Source organism: Uloborus diversus, chromosome 7, assembly GCF_026930045.1.
Source record: "Uloborus diversus isolate 005 chromosome 7, Udiv.v.3.1, whole genome shotgun sequence".
NCBI lineage: Eukaryota > Metazoa > Arthropoda > Arachnida > Araneae > Uloboridae > Uloborus > Uloborus diversus.
In genome coordinates this window covers 145,818,949-145,836,915 of record NC_072737.1, presented here as the reverse complement: position 1 = coordinate 145,836,915, position 17,967 = coordinate 145,818,949, and the positions used below count along the sequence as shown (strand labels likewise).

At 32.4% G+C, this 17,967-nt stretch overlaps 1 long non-coding RNA gene across 1 annotated transcript; it reads right to left on the bottom strand.

Annotated features, from left to right (window-relative positions):
• Window positions 1–342: 342 nt before the first annotated feature.
• Window positions 343–17,063, bottom strand: LOC129226020 (uncharacterized). The gene is made up of 3 exons (XR_008580764.1): window positions 16,932–17,063; window positions 6,289–6,403; window positions 343–3,087 (listed from the first exon to the last, which is right to left on the bottom strand). It is a non-coding gene; the product is annotated as an uncharacterized LOC129226020 (long non-coding RNA).
• Window positions 17,064–17,967: the final 904 nt, after the last annotated feature.

Here is a 17,967-nt window from a genome sequence, read left to right as displayed (position 1 = left end):
GGGGGGGGGAATCATTTTTAATTTCGTTGTAAACTAAAGTAGTGTTATCATTTGACGGACACTTGGCGATATATCGTCAGTCTTTTGGTCGCCAAGTTTTGTCACTTGGCGACAAATTTGGCGATTTTTTTTTAAAAATCTGGTTTGAATTTGTTGTTAATATTTAGAGAGTAAACTATTGAATCACATTAAAATTACCAATAATGGGAGAATGACATTAAATTGGAGTAAAGGGAAGTCATATGAGGAACACATCAGCTCGTTTCTTTTTGACGAATTAACACCAGGCGCGAAGTTCACTTTGTTCTGATTGTGAAATAACAGCATAAAATGAGTCAAACACATTTATTTCTTACAAGCAACAGCAATTTATTAGTAATAAGACAAAATAAATGTAACTTATGTAGCCGAATAAACTACAGAAAATACAATCATTGCAGACACTTCTAATTTTAAATACAATTCTAAATTAAATCTACAATATAAAGTTCATGAAATTTATTACATTGAATCATAAAGCAAATATGTTTTCGAAGCAAAAAGCAGCATTTTTGCAAAACTCCTCTGTACTTGTACAAATTCTGTGCGTTAGCTGTTGTTTTATTTTCAAACATAAGAAAATAAAAAATAAATTTCATTATGCAACGGAATTTATTTTTCCCCTTTATGTGTTAAGTCTCGAAAGTTAGTCTATTCACTGAAGTCTTACAACTAAATCAAATACTCAAAAGTCTTAAGCAGTTTTTAAAGTATCGACTTTATATCATTACACATTTAGTATATACTACTGCAGATATTTTTTTGCTTTAACACATGTTAAAATAATAAACAACTGACAACTTATTTGATAAATAAGAATGTTTTTATTTTTAAAAATATCAACATTAATTTCGTGCAATATGTCACAAATTAAATGAAAATTTGTATTTTTTTAAAATATGTATCATAGTCATATAAAATAACACAATTATTTACAAAATGAGAATTTTTGCTTTCAAATTGAACGATATTATCAATAATTTAAAATGTTCTTAGGCTTTGAGTTAAAAAGAAGTAAAATGAAACCTAAATGTAATTTTTCATAATTAATGCAGTTAATACAGTGCAGAAAAACCCTTTAATTGTCGTATAAAAGTAATTTCTCTATCTAATAAATAAGAAACTTTAGCGCTGAAATGATGACATCGCTTTTATAAACACATTATAACCCCACATATTTTCTCAAAACGTACAAAAAATTATGTGTCCAAATTTGTCACTTTGCAATAAAAAATGTTTTCAAAAGTCTTACTTTTAGAATAAAGTGAAATTACAACTTTATTTGTTATTTTCAGATAAATTATTTTACCTACAAGCACCTGAGTATTAAAGCAAAATTTTTAAACATCATGATTTATTCAATAAATACATTTAGAACTTTAATAAGAAGAGATCATCAATGAAAATGTAGTATTAAAGCAAATAATTCGGTGTTTACTTCATTTTTTTTTTAAATATTCAAAAGCGCAAAATGGTAAAAACAAAATTGTGCGTAAGAAACTTGTTATAAATTTAATAATCATTATTCATTTTCAATCATTAAAGTATTAAACCACTTCCGAATACAATTTAAACCTGAAACAATAGACAAAGTATTTATACATATTCACACTGAAAACAATGCATTTCGTTTCAAAAACATAAACAATACAATCATAAATGCAGCAAGAATACATTGTGCAAAAAATGTAACCAACTGTTTGACAAAACATTGAACCTAATATTTATCAATAGTATACATTGACATTAAATGAAACATAATTAAAATTAATAAATCCTTCAATCAGTAGGTTATTTTACGCAGTATTTATCAATATCCACTTTTTACTAAAATTTTTATTGTTGGACAAATGTTTGACATTTTCACCTTCCAGTACAATTTCCCTCCACTCATTATAAATGTCTCAAAACAACCGTTTAGGTAATTTTTTCCGTCTTTGATACTCTTTTCTCATTCTTCGACCATTTTCTAAGCGACTAGGGCCTAGGCATAAAGTTAATTTTAAACTTTAATTGGAGATCCTATATACGGCGAGATTGGATAACGGCGCGCCGTCGTCCGCCATGTTTAGTCTAAGTATTGTTAGCTCGAAATGCTGCGCTGTATTAATTTCTAGATTTTCCACGGAATATAGGACATGAAATCTTAGAAGAATAGACTGATTTTTCTTCTCTTTGTATTTTCAACAAACAGAGTGAGCGCCAAGTCTTGCAATCCGGCGCCAATCGTTTCGTATCGTCATAGCGCTTACAAAGAAAGAAAAATTTTCTGACAAATTTGTTCACAAAGATAGAAAACAAACAGATATTTGTGATCTGCACATTTCATTTCATAAAATCATAACTAGCTTCTAATTTTTTCGATACAATGTACAGTGATATTTGGGGCAGAAGTTGCATTACGGTCTGCGGGGAGTGAGCATCTTTGGACATAAGATGGCCGCCGCTCTGAACTTGTCCAATCTCTCCGTATTTAGGATCTTTAACTTTAATTAGGGACCCTTCTCCCCCTTTTTAAAAAACGACTTGAACACCCTGATGCCTCGTGCGCATAGCCCGTAGATATGGGCCTGAAAATAGTACGAAGATTCTAAATTTGACTAAAATGCTTTTATTCAACTACTGTTTATTTGAACATAAAATCACAAAATGTGCAAATGCACTCGGTTTATGTGTGATGAGTTTTTTATTGTTATCATGCTAAATTCTCCCCTCCCCCTAAATTTGTTTTTTGTTTTAATATTTTACAATGACAGCTTGAAGGTGAAATCACAAACTAATATGTCTAGGTCATGAGGGTGCTGTCAACTAAATGTCATAATACTTTCTAAAACAGTTCAGCTATTACGTAGAAGAAAGGACACTCATTATGAACTCCTATTTGGCTCTAGTTTTGGTTTCCGATCATGACTAACATGACAATTTATGACTCATCAAATGACGGGCAAAATGATAGAAGGGTGAAGGAGCTGCACGAAGAAGTGCAGCATACATCCACCAGTTCAGCGGGGATTTTCATGTCGGAGTTTATGGAATTTGGACTGCCACCTACAAAGAAAAGAAACAAATACATTTTAATACATGTTTTTTTACTGCTTTATGCACTGTAAAAAATGTTGTGTAACCTTGATTCATAAAATCAGTGGCAGCTTAGCTGCCTTCACTGCTCTGGAGCAACTTAACTAATATAACTGGTGTAAAAATACACATTGCTTGTGGAAGGTTACACCATGGTCATGTAACTATTGCGGAAAGTCTCACTCATTTCTGCGTTAGGTTACCACAGTATTTTCTGCATGCTTACAGAGAAATTGCTTGAAAGGTTACACATTAGCAAAAATTAATCTTTCACATGGTTTTCGTGAACGATTTGTCACATTCATGCATTTTAAGAACCAATATACACCATGAAATACACCGCCAGCTCAGTCAATTCCAGCGGAGGACTGCAGTTTCGTTCTTATTAGCACTCATCAGCCCGGCATAGAAGTAACTGAGCTGGAGGGGGAAAACCTCTTAAGGAAGCCAAGAGTGCCAAACGAACTGGTAGCTAATGTAGAATTAGTACCAGACGAGTGACCGCAACAATGGTGCGGTTACACTCGAATATTGAAGGCAAGGCAGGTATGTTCAGTAAGTTACCGCCCTATAGACCCTATATATATACCCTGGCACTCTTGGCTTCCTTAAGAGGTTTTCCACCTCCAGCTCAGATACTCCTATGCCGGGCTGATGAGTGCTAATAAGCACGAAGCTGCAGTCCTCGGCTAGAATTGACTGAGCTGGCGGTGTATTTCATGTATTTCTTCCTTAGCCTGGCTATAGGGCGGTAACTTACTGAACAATATACACCAGTTATTTTAATATGCAATATTAATTTATTTTAATATACAAACAAGACATTTTTATTGCACTAAGAGAGGAAATGACCTGAGTGGTGTCAGAATCCAGAATGCGAATCTCACTGACTCGCAAAGCAAAAGCTTCTACCACTCGGCTACCAAGGTCAGTTTTTGTTTCGCTAATGAGAGTAAATGCAGAAATAACATTTACAAAGACTGAAATACTTCTGGAGCGTGATTCTTGCTATGTCGCGAACCAGTGCAAAGAAAATAGTTTTACAGAGACTGTCAAATGAAATGTTATAGTATTGCTAAAGGTTTAACATGCGGTTCTTTTCACGGCCCTCGTACTAAACATACAAATGACATTTTTCCAGGCGTGTCGAGAAGTTTAAAACACGAATTACGATTAACAGTAAATGACTAAAATAATTGGAAGAGTATATTTTCTGTGTCATAAAAATAATGTTACAGTAGTTTTTGGTACTTCGTAAGTCTAGATATCTTAATTCTATATAAGCATTGATGTCCTCATTCTAGAGAGAGTTTTTTAGGAAATGTTTTTTTTTCTAATATGCAGAGGTTTGGTAATACAGTTGATTCTCTGTTTAACGACGCTCTTATTAACGACTTTCTCTATTTAACGACGGCTTTTCACGGTCCCAGATGGTCCATTGTAGTGTTAAAAGCATTCTATTTAAGGACGTTTTCTACGGAAGGACGATTTTTTGTGGTCCCTTGAATGTCGTTAAACAGAGCGAACTGTATTATCCTCCGTCAAGTAGAAATTTTTTGGAACTGGTCTTCTTTCTCTTAAAAGTGTTTTTAACCAGACCGTTGATTAAACTGCTGTGCTAAGAACAAAAGTCGTATCTGCAGTTGAGGTCAAAATAAGAAATTGCCATTTAATGCTTTGCGCCTCCATGTATATTTGATTCAGATGCAAAATTTTCAGATTTTTTAAAAAAATACTCCGCAATGACAAATGACTAAAAGACATTCTATTTACATGAAATATGTGACGAAGTACGGCATCTGGTGACTGTAACTCAACTTTGATCAAAAGTGCAGGCACGACGTTTGTGCTTAGCACGTATGTATGGTTGTCCTCTTTCTGCTATAAATTGTTCTAAAACTGTTTTCATCTCGCTAATGAAGGTTTTTCACGACTAATGTTATTGTAATATGAATAGTCAGGAAATGTTGTAAATTTTATTATGTGGATTTGTAGTACTATCTGCTGATGCTGTTCTTGAACTGTTGTTCATTCTCTAAGGACAAGTTTAACTATATATCTAATTATATATTGAGAAGGGACATACGTCACCTAATCTCAGTTAATTTATCCGCTAGGAAACGATCAAAATAGCAACCCGTACAACGCCTGGCTCAATCCATGGGGATCCTACTTTAAAGAGGAATGTTGACTTTTTTAGGAATTGTTGCTTTCATTCGAATATGAACTTTCGGAGACGAATAACCTTATATAATTAATATTTTAAAAGACTTTTGGCCTAAATTTTGAACAATGAACATGTTTCATATAACATGAGATTTTTACTTCTCTTTCCCCGGGGAATGATCAAACATTCAAGGCAACCCGTGTAATGCCCGGTGGAGACTTTTAGGTCTGTTTTCATTATTCTGATCGGAAATTATCCTGTTTTTAATTTTTTTCCCTTTTTTATTAAAAGCTAGGCCTTAAACATGCGTCACGTGACATTCCTTTTATTTTTGAGGTGGCTCACTTAACGCAGTGCGACGAAACTACATTACCTTAAAATTCCGCTCGGGTCATTTCCCAGCTGCAAAATTTTCTAATGCATTTCAGCGCACAAAGTTCTCGCACCCTCGACATTTACTATTAAAAAAAAGGCATTTTTAAAAATATATTTCAGTTGGGTATCTGGAGGGGGGGGGGAATAGTGCATAAATTTCAACAATGTGTAATTTCGATGTCCCGCAAAGGAATAAGCGTGGACTGTATAATTTTAAATAACTATTTTATTTTACCTTAAGTCAGCAGACTATTAGCACTGTTAACATGAAAACAAAAGACACAGTTACATTTCCCATAAAAAATGGTTGAAAGACAAAACTAATGGCTTGCAATGCTGAAAAAGTTCTTACGGTTCGTTGCCAATCGGTAATAAGAAAAACAATAAGTAAATGCAAAGACTTTGCACAACTATCGGGAGGAAAGTTGGATATTTCATTTAGATCATAAGCAGAATGTTTCAATGAATTTCATTGAAATTATTCTATTAATTGTCGCAGTTGTTCAGTTGCTATAGAGACATTTATTTAGTATTTTATTTACCAAGTTATTATCTACTAAACATTCGTTTTACAATACTGCTGAGAAAATAATAAAATATATTGTTATAATTCAATAAAGCGCCCATACCTCTGCAGAGTAAACTTAGTGTTCTGGCCAGTTCTGATCCACAAAGTTTCTGTCCTTTCATGTTGATAACAGCAGCATTTATGCAAACAATGACGGCAAGTATGATAATACAGAGCTGCAAGAAAAAAAATGCGTGAGAAATCTCTCGTATAAAATATAAACATAAGTAATATTACACGCCGTATTGAAGTAAAAAATATATGTGAGGAAGAAAAGCAGTTTTAGTTTTCATTTGGCATTTTGCATTTTGAAGAAAAAGAAAATTTGATAAATAAATAAATACAATTTAAAACTGTGCCAGACGCTGATACAGACCACCATTTTAGGGGGGTGGGTCATGTTGAAGAATGCATCTCAACCTCTAGATGAACTAACCTACGGTAATCGTTACGAAAAATTTGAATGATCAGAAAATGTGTTGCCAGGTTTTTGGGGGCTTAGATGACTAATATCAACTGAGAGTCATAAAGGAGCAAATGGTTAAAAAAACAAAAACAAAAAAAAAAACACACACACACACACACACACAATGCTGACGTGTTACATACATACAAAAGCCAGAAACTGATGGGTGTAAAACAGGTCACAAATTTGTTTTGCAAAGTCTATTTTACGTAACATTTTTAGTTTTAAGAAAGGTTTAAAGTTGCGGCCAATAGTTCTAATACACGCCTCGTTTGCAACGACATTGCAACGATTGAGCGTTGTCATTGCGACGACGCATGTATTAAAGCTGCGGGTCGAAAATTTAAAAAAGTGTTTTAAACCTTTCATATAGACTTACAAATTAGCGAAAAAACGTTCTTGTGTGATGATTTTGTGTCCTGTTTCTCATATTACAGTCTCAAGCTTTGAGTGTGTGTAGCACGTCAGCATTGGTTCTGACACCGTACGCTCCATTATATATTAAATCGTTCTTTTTACCTTCTCCTCCAATCCCTTTCAAGTTAGCTACACTAGTCTTTCCCAACCTGAGATATTCTGAGGGGTAAAATAAATACCAAGAATGGGTCATTGCTTGATCACAAAACAAAATCGTTAAAAATCATGTATATCAAACCTACGTAATCGATAATCATTAGTGGCTGATAGAAGAAGATAATAGTATAGGAGCTCAACTCACTATATGTGTAGAGCCATTCCATGTGACGGAACGGGACATTTGGAGCAATTCTGTCACTAGATCTTTTTCATAAATACAAATAATACAAGCTAGAAATTTTACTTTTGATAGCAACAGTAAAGAATTGTCGTAAGAACTATATAGAACATCAAAAGTTAATCAGTTTGAGGAAAATAATTGAACGACATGCAGTACAATGCCTGTGTCGGAACGGAACACATACGAGTCCCGTTTCATCACAAGCATTATATTGCACATCGTCGCCTCAGAGCAACATTAAAATATCTCAGTGTTATTTCTGGGATTAGATATCTTACTGTTTACTCTGAGGTGATGATATTGTTCAATTATTTTATTTAAAAACGATAATTGTCAATGTTCTGCATATTTTTTTTCAAACTGACTAACTTTTGATGTTCTACATAATTCTTATGACGAATCCTTGCTGTTGCTATCAAAAATAAAACTTCTAGCTTGTTTTATTTGTACCCATAAAACAAAATGTATTGTCAAAATTACTCCAAATGTCCCGTATCTTCACATGGAATGGCCCTGTACTGGCCGAAGCAACAACTATGAAACAAATTCTAATCACTAAGCAATGTCATAATATCAGCCGTCTCATTGACTGTTATTTGAAGTTATAAAGAATTGCTAAGACACAGGTGCTTTCTTTATCTGAAGAGTAGCGTAACTATAAAGTCTAGCGCACCTGGCGAACTGAAGAAATTGCACCCCCCCCCCCTCCTGGGTCGCCCACATGGGAAATCACCGGAAGTCATTGTGACCTCAAAGAAAAAAAATTTTTTTTGGAACATTTTGATCAGTTGATTCGGCAAATAGGAGGCAGCATTGTAATTTTTTTTTCTCATTTTCTTTTTCAGAATTGTTTTCAATGATGCCCAATGTTCCTTCTCAGTAGATGTTATTATATATCGTATGTATCTCTAGATCTTTTTCTTGCGAGTTTTTTTTTTTTCATTTTTTAAAACATTCTTCAAATTTTATGATCGAAAAAAAAAACCTCTTAATTTTTTTTTTAAATTAGTTGAAATGCCGCCCCTTGGCTGCTGCGCCCCTGGCGAGAGCCACTCCTGCCAACTCCCAGTTACGCTACTGTATCTGAATGATTGTGATTAGTATTAAAATTATTACTTATTATCGTAATTTAAGGAAAAAAGTGCAATAGCTAAGTTATTTTTAGAATAAACGAATAAGCGATTGATTTCGAAACAACGTGTAGTTGAATTTGAAACCAATTGTGGTGCCCAGTAAATGCATGTATCGCGAAAAATGGTTGAAAGGTTTCAACTTCCTTTAATATTAACATGAAGAAATGCTTTACAAATTTTGTAGTAAATCAAAGGTGCAAAATAATTTAGCTACTGAACGTAGTACTTTTAAGCGTAAACCAGTCTACTACAAATAAAATCTTAATGATTGCATACACGTCTCGACTTCCGAATAAAATCGTAATAATGAGTGGTGTAAAGTGATATAAGTAAAGTGAATTATTAATCTGAGAATTTCGTATTCATTAAAAATTAATTTAAAAAAATGTTTCCGACAAAAAAAAAAAAAAAAAAAAACTCTTTAACACTAAAAAATAATTCAATAACGCAAAATGTAAAAATTTGCTTAAAATTAGACACGTGGTTTAGGATTACAAGGACTCTTCTTTCAATGCAAAAAAAAGTGTGCTTATGGAAGCAAATGTTTTCAAATTGGTGCATTTTATACGTTGCTTAATTATCTTTGACATTTCATCACAATAGTGTTTATTTATTTATAATTAAGGCTATTTTTAATTTTTGGACCCAATGTTTTCCTCAAAAGGCCCAAGTTGTGAGGTCGGCTCAGTTCTTAGGATCGTAGTTTTGTAACAGAGTTTATATCCTACATATATTAATATCATACTGGCGTTTTTATATCTAAAAACAAAATCTAAGAAATTGAGAAAAAAACAAATCCTTGGGTATGCTAACGTGATAGAGAAAAGGTAAGTTTTCTTCATTCAACTTTAGCATTGTCAACACAAAAACGCCCATACGTTTCAATTTGTTTTTACTAAACGGTTAGGAATGGGTTTATGAGATATTTATTTCCATTTAAAATGCATACACAGTAGAACTATTATCCGAATCAGTTGTAACCGAACTCCATTTGGATAATCAAAAATTCGGCTAATTGAATTTCTCCGAAAAACAAGTTGCATTTTAATTAATTACTGTATGTACATTTAAATTGAGAGAAAAACTCTTCAAATTGATGAAATGGAAAACAATTCTTTTACATGTTAAGCAAGTTACAAGTGCTGCACATTAGAAGCCAACTATACTATGAGATGGTGACTCATCACCTCAATAATGGTCGTGCTTCGCCTACAATTACTTTGCAAAGGGAAGGACTACAACTGGCGTAGACAAACAATCACTGTTTTGTAAATCGTGTTCAATAGTTGGGGCTAACTTAACTTGGCAAATTGTGAAGTCTACACGGACCTCAATCACAGCATTACGACGCTGCCGGGTTAGATTTGCACCAACTATAGACGCATTGCGAAAAATGTGAGTCACAAAATGTAATTTGGTGATTCAAATGTTATTTAACACAAATTTCTATGTGGGAAAACCCTTTCTCCTATTGCTCACAATAGATGTTTTTTTCCTTTCTAATTTACAGAAAAACAGCTTTTTTTTTTGTCATTTAAAATATATTCAATTATTTTCCTTACATTTGTACAAGAGATACGCGATTTGTTTTCGAAGGAATAGCTTTTATTAATTTTGAAAACTATTGATCATTTGTTTTTTCCGTACAAAATCAACTGTAATCAGACCAGAATATCTCACGGTCAGAAGGATGAGAGATCATGTCCCGTTTGAAAAACTAGGAACTGGCGATCAACAAGTTACGCAAGTACGCTTAGCTACTAATATTTACCCAAATACTGCGAAGATGCATAAAATGTTAAAATGTTTTTTTCTTCTAGTATATCGCGTGATTCAAATGTCAAAGTTTCTCGTTTACTGTGAAGCAAATATAAACATGAATTGTTGACTAATTTGAAAGTTAAGGGGAGGGGGGAACATTTCCTTTCCTTTAGTTTATTGAAGTTTTTGAATCTGAGAATCATATGACGCATTATCTGAGCTTGAATCTTCGACGCTGTTGACTATTGTCACCATCCTTTCAACAGAATAAAAACTTCTAAACAGCATCAATTTTAATTCCAGATTATAATAACTAAGAATATCAACAAGTAATCTAGCATTAAACTTTAGTTTTATGCACTGTTAAAATAATTGTAACTTTAACCGGAACTTTTTAATCTTGTACACCAACTAATAGAAAACGATCGAACAAATTTCTGTGGAGCCCCTTGTCAATTGGCACCCGATGGCCCTACAAAAAATGAAATTATGAACTTTAAGCGTTAATATGGCACTAAATACGTAGTAAAATCTTTTCTACATAAACCAATATCGAGCCTATATGAACTAATATATAGATAATAGTATCGTGAATTATTTTTTTTTACATCATTACGTTTTGTTTGTATGCATGTCAATTTTTGGATGACCGGATAAATTTGATACTCACACTGAAACAAGTTCTTACTTAAACCCCAGAAAAAAAAAACTTTTTTACAATGCTTTTTTATTTAATGCTATATTTCATTGCTGTTAAATTAATACATTTATAAGCATGCAAAAGAATTTTTAAAAGTAAAACCGAGTGTATTTAATTTTAGAGTGACCTCTCACCCATAAATTTGAGCATAACTAAGGTGATCAGAATTTTTTTCCTCAAAACGGGGCGCTATAGAATTTTCGGCAATAGTATGCTTAGTATTAAAAAAAAAAAAAGTTTTGTTTATTACAAAAAAAAAAAAAAAAAAACGAACTGTTTAATGAGATGAATGCAGCCTCAAATTTTAATGGATACACAAATAATAATACAGTCACTATCAATAATTTAACCTAATCTGAGAACTTTTATACTTTGTGTTTTCTATTTTCGTCTCTCAGACTAAGGTTGTCAGATGAAAAATTTTGAAAAAAAAACAAAACAATGCTTAAAATTAGCCAAAAATAGCTGAAATGTGTGAGAAATACTCCACCTTTCAATAATTGTGAAACCTTTACTAGCGTAACCACACTTGAATGTTTATAACAAAATATATTTGCTAAATATGGCCTAATATTTGCCAAATATAGTAATCATTTCCAAAAAGTTGGCGTTTCTTTCCCCACTGATATACTAACTGCACCGTTATGCTTACTTTTCTCGATTAGTTACTATTATTTTTTCTTTTATGTGACTAACTTGAATGCCACTCTAAATTTTGTAATATATGCTCAAGTTTATTACATTTTTCTTGTTTTTCACTCTGCTTGAGTAGGTAGCTAACTTTCATAAAACGAGATATTTCTATGTCCCGGCATAATGTGTGGGGACAACGAGACAAACAGCCTGAAAATAGGTCTGTCCCGTTTAAAACGGGATGTATGGCTACCTTACACATAACAGAAGTTATGTCATAGCTATGATTTCAATTAATATAGCAGAATGTTGGGCAAAGTGAAATGGTGAAACATACTACTTTGTTTGCCTCGCTTCCTATCTGTTAATATTTACATGTGTGACTGAACATGTAGCTCGTTCTAGTCAGAAAATGGTTGCCTCTGAAATTATTTTAATTAACGTAAAAATACGAAGTTATCGGGGAAAAGATTACGATGTTTATAAAAACTTTCCAAGTAATGTGTGAAACTTGCTTTCCGTTTCATTTTTTCTATATTTAGTTATTATTAGCATTTTGGAAAAAGTAGGAGAAAAAACGCTAGCTTTTTGCATGTAATTTGGGTAATTCGAGTAAGATATTAGATCATATTAAATACATGCGGTGCCTGGAAAAGAGAATTCAATAATATAAATATAAAAAATTCTAGGAAAAAATGATTTATTCAGTGCTATGGTGTTGTGAATTTCTCTGAAGCTATGAATTAAACATTTCTTTTTTCGCTTTATTCTTTTATATTCTCAGGTTGAATATTTCCACTCGAAAAATCCGTGCATCTTCGTTTAAATTATTATTCAAACTGCACGTACTCGTATCAACATGGGTTCTAGCGACCTTTGAAAGAGAGAGCTTTTTTGAGAACATATGGAATTCTGAATGTTGAGGATACATTTGAAATTATGTTTTTAAAATGTGTATCGAGAATGAATAAATAAATAAAAACTTTTTTTTAATTCAGAAATAAAAGTTTTATTTGAAATCAGAGTCTAACTTTCTCTTCCAAAGTTTTTCAATGGTCTAGAACATCATGGACAAGTTATGTTTATGACGCTAAAGATGTATGGTTTTTTTTTGAGAAAATTTGATAAAGAACCCCTGCTCGGTTTCTTCATCATGCATCGATCTTATTTCACTTTTTGCTTTTTATTTCTTGTTCAGTTTTGGTTTTCGAGTAATTGCTGTTATTTGAGCAGACGATAATAATTGAAAAAAAAAAAAAATAATTTCACAACACTCGTTTTCGACTGAAAAAAAAAATTATGACAATATAAATCTGGCAACGGAAAAAATAACTGTCTATTTTTTCAAAAAGAAAATTATTCTTTTTAAATAACTTTATGCTTCAATGTTGTATGCAATGATTGAACAACAATGAATGTTTGTCGAATAAATACAGTGGCTCCCAAAAGTGTTCGTACACCTACGACTTTCAATGAAATAGGCCCTTATCCATTGGTTAGAATTAATATTTCAAAATAGGTATTTTATTATAAGATCTATGATCTATTTTTAAAAAAACTACATGAAAATTTTAATAAAACATTAAAACTTAATTTTTTAAAAATCGAAAACCAAAAAGTGCCGGAAATTTTATCTCACAAAAATCTTCGTACACTTTAAAAAAATGTCAAAAAATTAGTAAATAATCAAACTTTTTACTAAGTTATTATTTAGTAGAATATCATGCAGTAACAACAACAGCTTTTAAGAGTCTGGGAATAGATTTCATTGTTTTTTCTTTCTTTTTTGTGCAATTTCTGAGTAAGTGTTCAGCCGCACTACGAGTCTTACTGTTTCTAGTTCGCTTTTTGTTTCAATGGTGTATTTTCGTAATCTGGCCAACAGATATCTCCAAATATGTTCCATTAATTTAAAATCTGGCGATTGAGGAGATATTTCTAAGTTTAAGGGCAAATTTTGAGGCACCAAACGCGAACGTGTGCTTCTTATCGTTATCTTGATAAAAAAACAAAGTTGTTTCCGATTACCAAATTTTGGGCTAATAGTTTAAAATTGTTTTTTAAAATATTTAAATGAACAGCATAATTCATTATTTCATCAAAAAATTCCAAATTTCCAAGTCCTGATGCTGAGATGCACCCTCACACAAGAACACCTTAACGGACCTGATTAACTGATACAACTAAGTTCTATTCCTCATTTTTTTCTTCCATTTACAATTATACAACAATTTAACCCAAAATGTCGAATATATTTTCATCTACAAGTAAGACGTTGTTCCAGAACGTTTTGAGCTTATTTATCATTGATTTTACGACGGAAAGCGCAAGCTTACTGTTTTCCTCATGAACAAGAGAATTCCTGCGGGAAGAGGTCCCATTTAATACAGCTAATCAGAGAATTTGGCGAACAAATTTAGGTAAAAATTAAACGTAAAATGTTTCATTCAATTCTGCAAAAACTTTTTCAGTTCTGAAATGTATATTTTTCATATTTTTTTTTTAACTGTAAACCTCCGATCACGCTTTGTTAACTTTGCCAGTTGACCTTTTCTTACCTTGTTTTCGATCCGATTCTTGTCTTTAAAGCATTTTATCAAGCACTTCACTATATAATGGTATAAATTAACCAATTTAGAGACATTTCAAACCAATTTATGGCTACTGTGAGGGAAAAAATCAAATTTAGAGCCGTGTTTGTTGTTTTCTACGCATACCTGCCATTTAAAAATAATAAGCAGAATATTAGAGAATAAATACACAAAAAATTAAAGGAAAATGACTTTATAGTATCATTACAATGCAAAAATAATAAAAAAACCACATGTGATAATTTTAGTTATGAATTTATTCGAAAATATTTCAGTGTACGATGACTTTTGTGGCGTATTTTTTCTCTGTCTCTTCGTTTTTTGACAAATTTAAAAAATAAAATCTGGCAATATTTTGAAAATAACTACTGGGTTTTATTCAGAATGGCATAGGAATGGTGTGAAAAAAATGTGGACTTCATATTCGAATTCAGTTTTGCGTTATTTTGGTTTTACTACAAAATTTCAAGGTGTACGAACACTTTTGGGAGCCACTGTATATGAGAAACAAGACTAAGAAGGTAAATTCTTTAAATTTTTTGCAAACTTTTAACAAGAAGGTGCTTCCTCAAATCAAGAACAATTTAAAAGCGTGAATTTGGATCTATTTTAGACATCTATCGTAATCTTCTGACGGATGATAGTGCATTCTTTGATAGCTATGAAAATTATTTGCAAAATAAACTGTACCATGTACGAATGCTTATTTATAACGAATGCAAAATAATTTTAAAAGTGATTTTGAGTCAAACGCGAAGCATAAAACAATATTTTCTGTTCTTCTTCATTTATTTAGATAAATGCGAAACGATGTACATGTTGTATGATAGAACGGAATGAATTCGTACGAAATTCATTTATCTATTAAGTTTGGATGCAGATAAGAAAAACTCTATTTTTTTATTATGATATAATTTACAAGAAACATATTGTTTAACAAATAGAGAAAAAAATATTTTAAGTGCAAAACTATACGAATAATATTTTCATCATTAAAACAAGGTTGCTTTTCGCTTTTAAAGAAAATTGAAGGATCTTTTAATTTAACGCGAGTTATATTCAATTTATTGCCCAGAAAGTTTATTTCTTAGATTTTTTCGATAGCTTTTACATGAATCAAAATAGGAATCGCATACGGAACCTTTGACAGTGGTTACATTGTTTAACAAGAGCTAAATTTTCACACGCGAAGAACAATTCAAAGATTTGAAGCTAAATTCTTAAGTTTTAAAAAGCTATAATCCAAAATGCAGTTCAAGTTTCAAATTCAATTACAAAAATGTTTGAGTATTCGAATGGGGTTGTTTCCATCAGTCAAAAGTACTACTTTTAGTGATTGAAGTTGATAGAGAATGAGGAAAAAAAATTGAGCGAAAAAAATCCATTTTTTTCAAAACGCTAAATTTTTAATTAACTTTTTTTAAACGTCTAATTTTCTAACAAGGTGCGGTCTTTATAAAGTCACAAATGATGAGCTTTAGCGCGTGTTCCACTGGCGCCTGAATGCTTACGCTTGCTGTCAACCGCGTTTCCAGGTTCTGATAATTCAGAAGCGAATTAAATATTGCGCTCTACGCTTGCTATCAACCATATCGTTGACAGTACATGTGAGTAAAGATGCAAATTAAACATTGCGCTCTGCACTAATGGCATCAGTGGATGGCATTTCATCACTTGTGATGTCACGTGCAGAAACATAAAAAATTAAATTGAATCTGCTCAATGATTAAAATATGTATTTTAAAATAAAAAAACTTTGTCAAATTATTCAAAAAATGGTCAGATCCTATGCTTTTAAGCATGCTCTTTCAGAAAAAAAAAAAAAACTTTTAAAATTTCGGAAACGACCCCAGTGTCTTACTCGTTTAATCTGAGTTGAATTTACGTTTAGTGAGGAATATTTAAGAGCTTTGGTACTAACTTTAATTTAAAATGAACCATCCTCGCTCAATGCAATCAGAATTTGGATTTGTCCTGCTACGATTTAACGTTTTGTTCCTGATTTAAAAACTTGTATCTGATTTTGTCGCTTAATACGCAATCAATGAGAAAACGCCTAAAGCTTTGTTACTCTCTTTGTCTTTGAAAACACAATAAAATTTAAGGAAATAAATTAATGAGTCCCTTTGTGCTGAAGCGTAAAATATAATAAAACAAAGTTTAAATTCCTCAATATGAAAAAGAAAAAATACAGCCACGTTTACGGGATTACAAGAAACCCTTTTCTCAGGGCAAAAGATGTCAGTTTATGGATGAAAGGACATTCAACAAGCTTTGGTTGCGAAGAACAACGAAATACAACTGATTAGAATCGCCAAAAAATTAATGGTTTCGCACCAATATTATATTTTATTGGATTTTGTCTTGATAATATATATGCAGTTTATAGCATATAAAATTTGAGTTTAGGCAAAAATCGAACAATTTGACTTTGCATTTAATAAAAAATGAAGTGATAACTGAAAGAGTTGATTTATTGGAAATTCTCAGTCAAGCAGTAATGAAAAAAAAAAATCGCATGCTGTTGCTATGTACGTATAATCTAAACGACGATGTCACTCTATCACAGCTGAATATGAAAAAACTTTTAGCTCTGCCGTTACCAACATAAAAACAGAAGTTCAACCAAATACAATTTCAAACAATTCTTAATCGTCTCTTACCTTAAGCAATTTGATGGCCATGGTAGCAAAAAAGCGATTCGAAAAAGCGCAGTCGGGCGTACGGAGCTTTCACGGGGACTGTGAATAGAGGGCAAGTGCTCTCTTAGGCTCTTATATTCCCACGACCCCTCCCTATTCCCGCGTGCACGGATTTAGCTGAAAAATACAAATTATCATCGTTCGATCTTATCTTCGCTGTTATGTGTTGAACTATTTCGGAGTTTGGTATCTTTGTTTTCGCTGTTATTGGCGTCTTAAAGCTTATTTATGGGAACCGAAGTTTCGTACAAGGCGGTTTTGTTTTTCTTTGCAACAGATTCTAATAAGGAATGCAAGTACTTTTGCTTTTTGTTTTTGAAGTAGCATGGAGTAGGGATGGCCCACTGCTAATCATATTTATCGTAAGCGTATAGATTCATACTGTGAGTCACAGTTACTATTTTTTGCGAAATCGTAGGATAAAGATTCTACTTTTGACCTTCTCCTCATATTACGTCGTTATTGATATGAGGCAGTGAGAAGCGAAGTGATATAAGTGGACTTTTTATAGTATTGGGTAAAACACGTGCGAAGTTCAAACTCTGGGTAGGTTTTCATTGAAAAGTTTTCCTAAATCATGCTTTATAGAAGAATCTATTAGGGCTACTGTTCCCATTTCTAGTCTCCAAACAGAAGAGAGTTTTTTCTTCCTTTTCGTTCTTTTTATCTCAAAATTTTTGATTTTAGCAATTACACCGCTTTGCTTTTAGGTGATTCATATCAAAAAGTATAAATGCAAAACCACATGGAATTAAACTTACACTAGTAAAAAATCCTGCAATTTAAAGGTAAAAATTACTGGCATCCATGTTGCCAGTAGCTTGAACCGTAAAATCCTTTTCTGCTGTAAAATTTTACACTAGAAAAAATGATAGTTAAAATAACGAAACCTACCAGCAGCAGGTTCCATCTCGGGACCTTCGTATTGACAGGCAACTTTGCTGACCACCATACCAGTTGTAACACATGGAGTGAGGGGAAATACGGTGTCACCTGC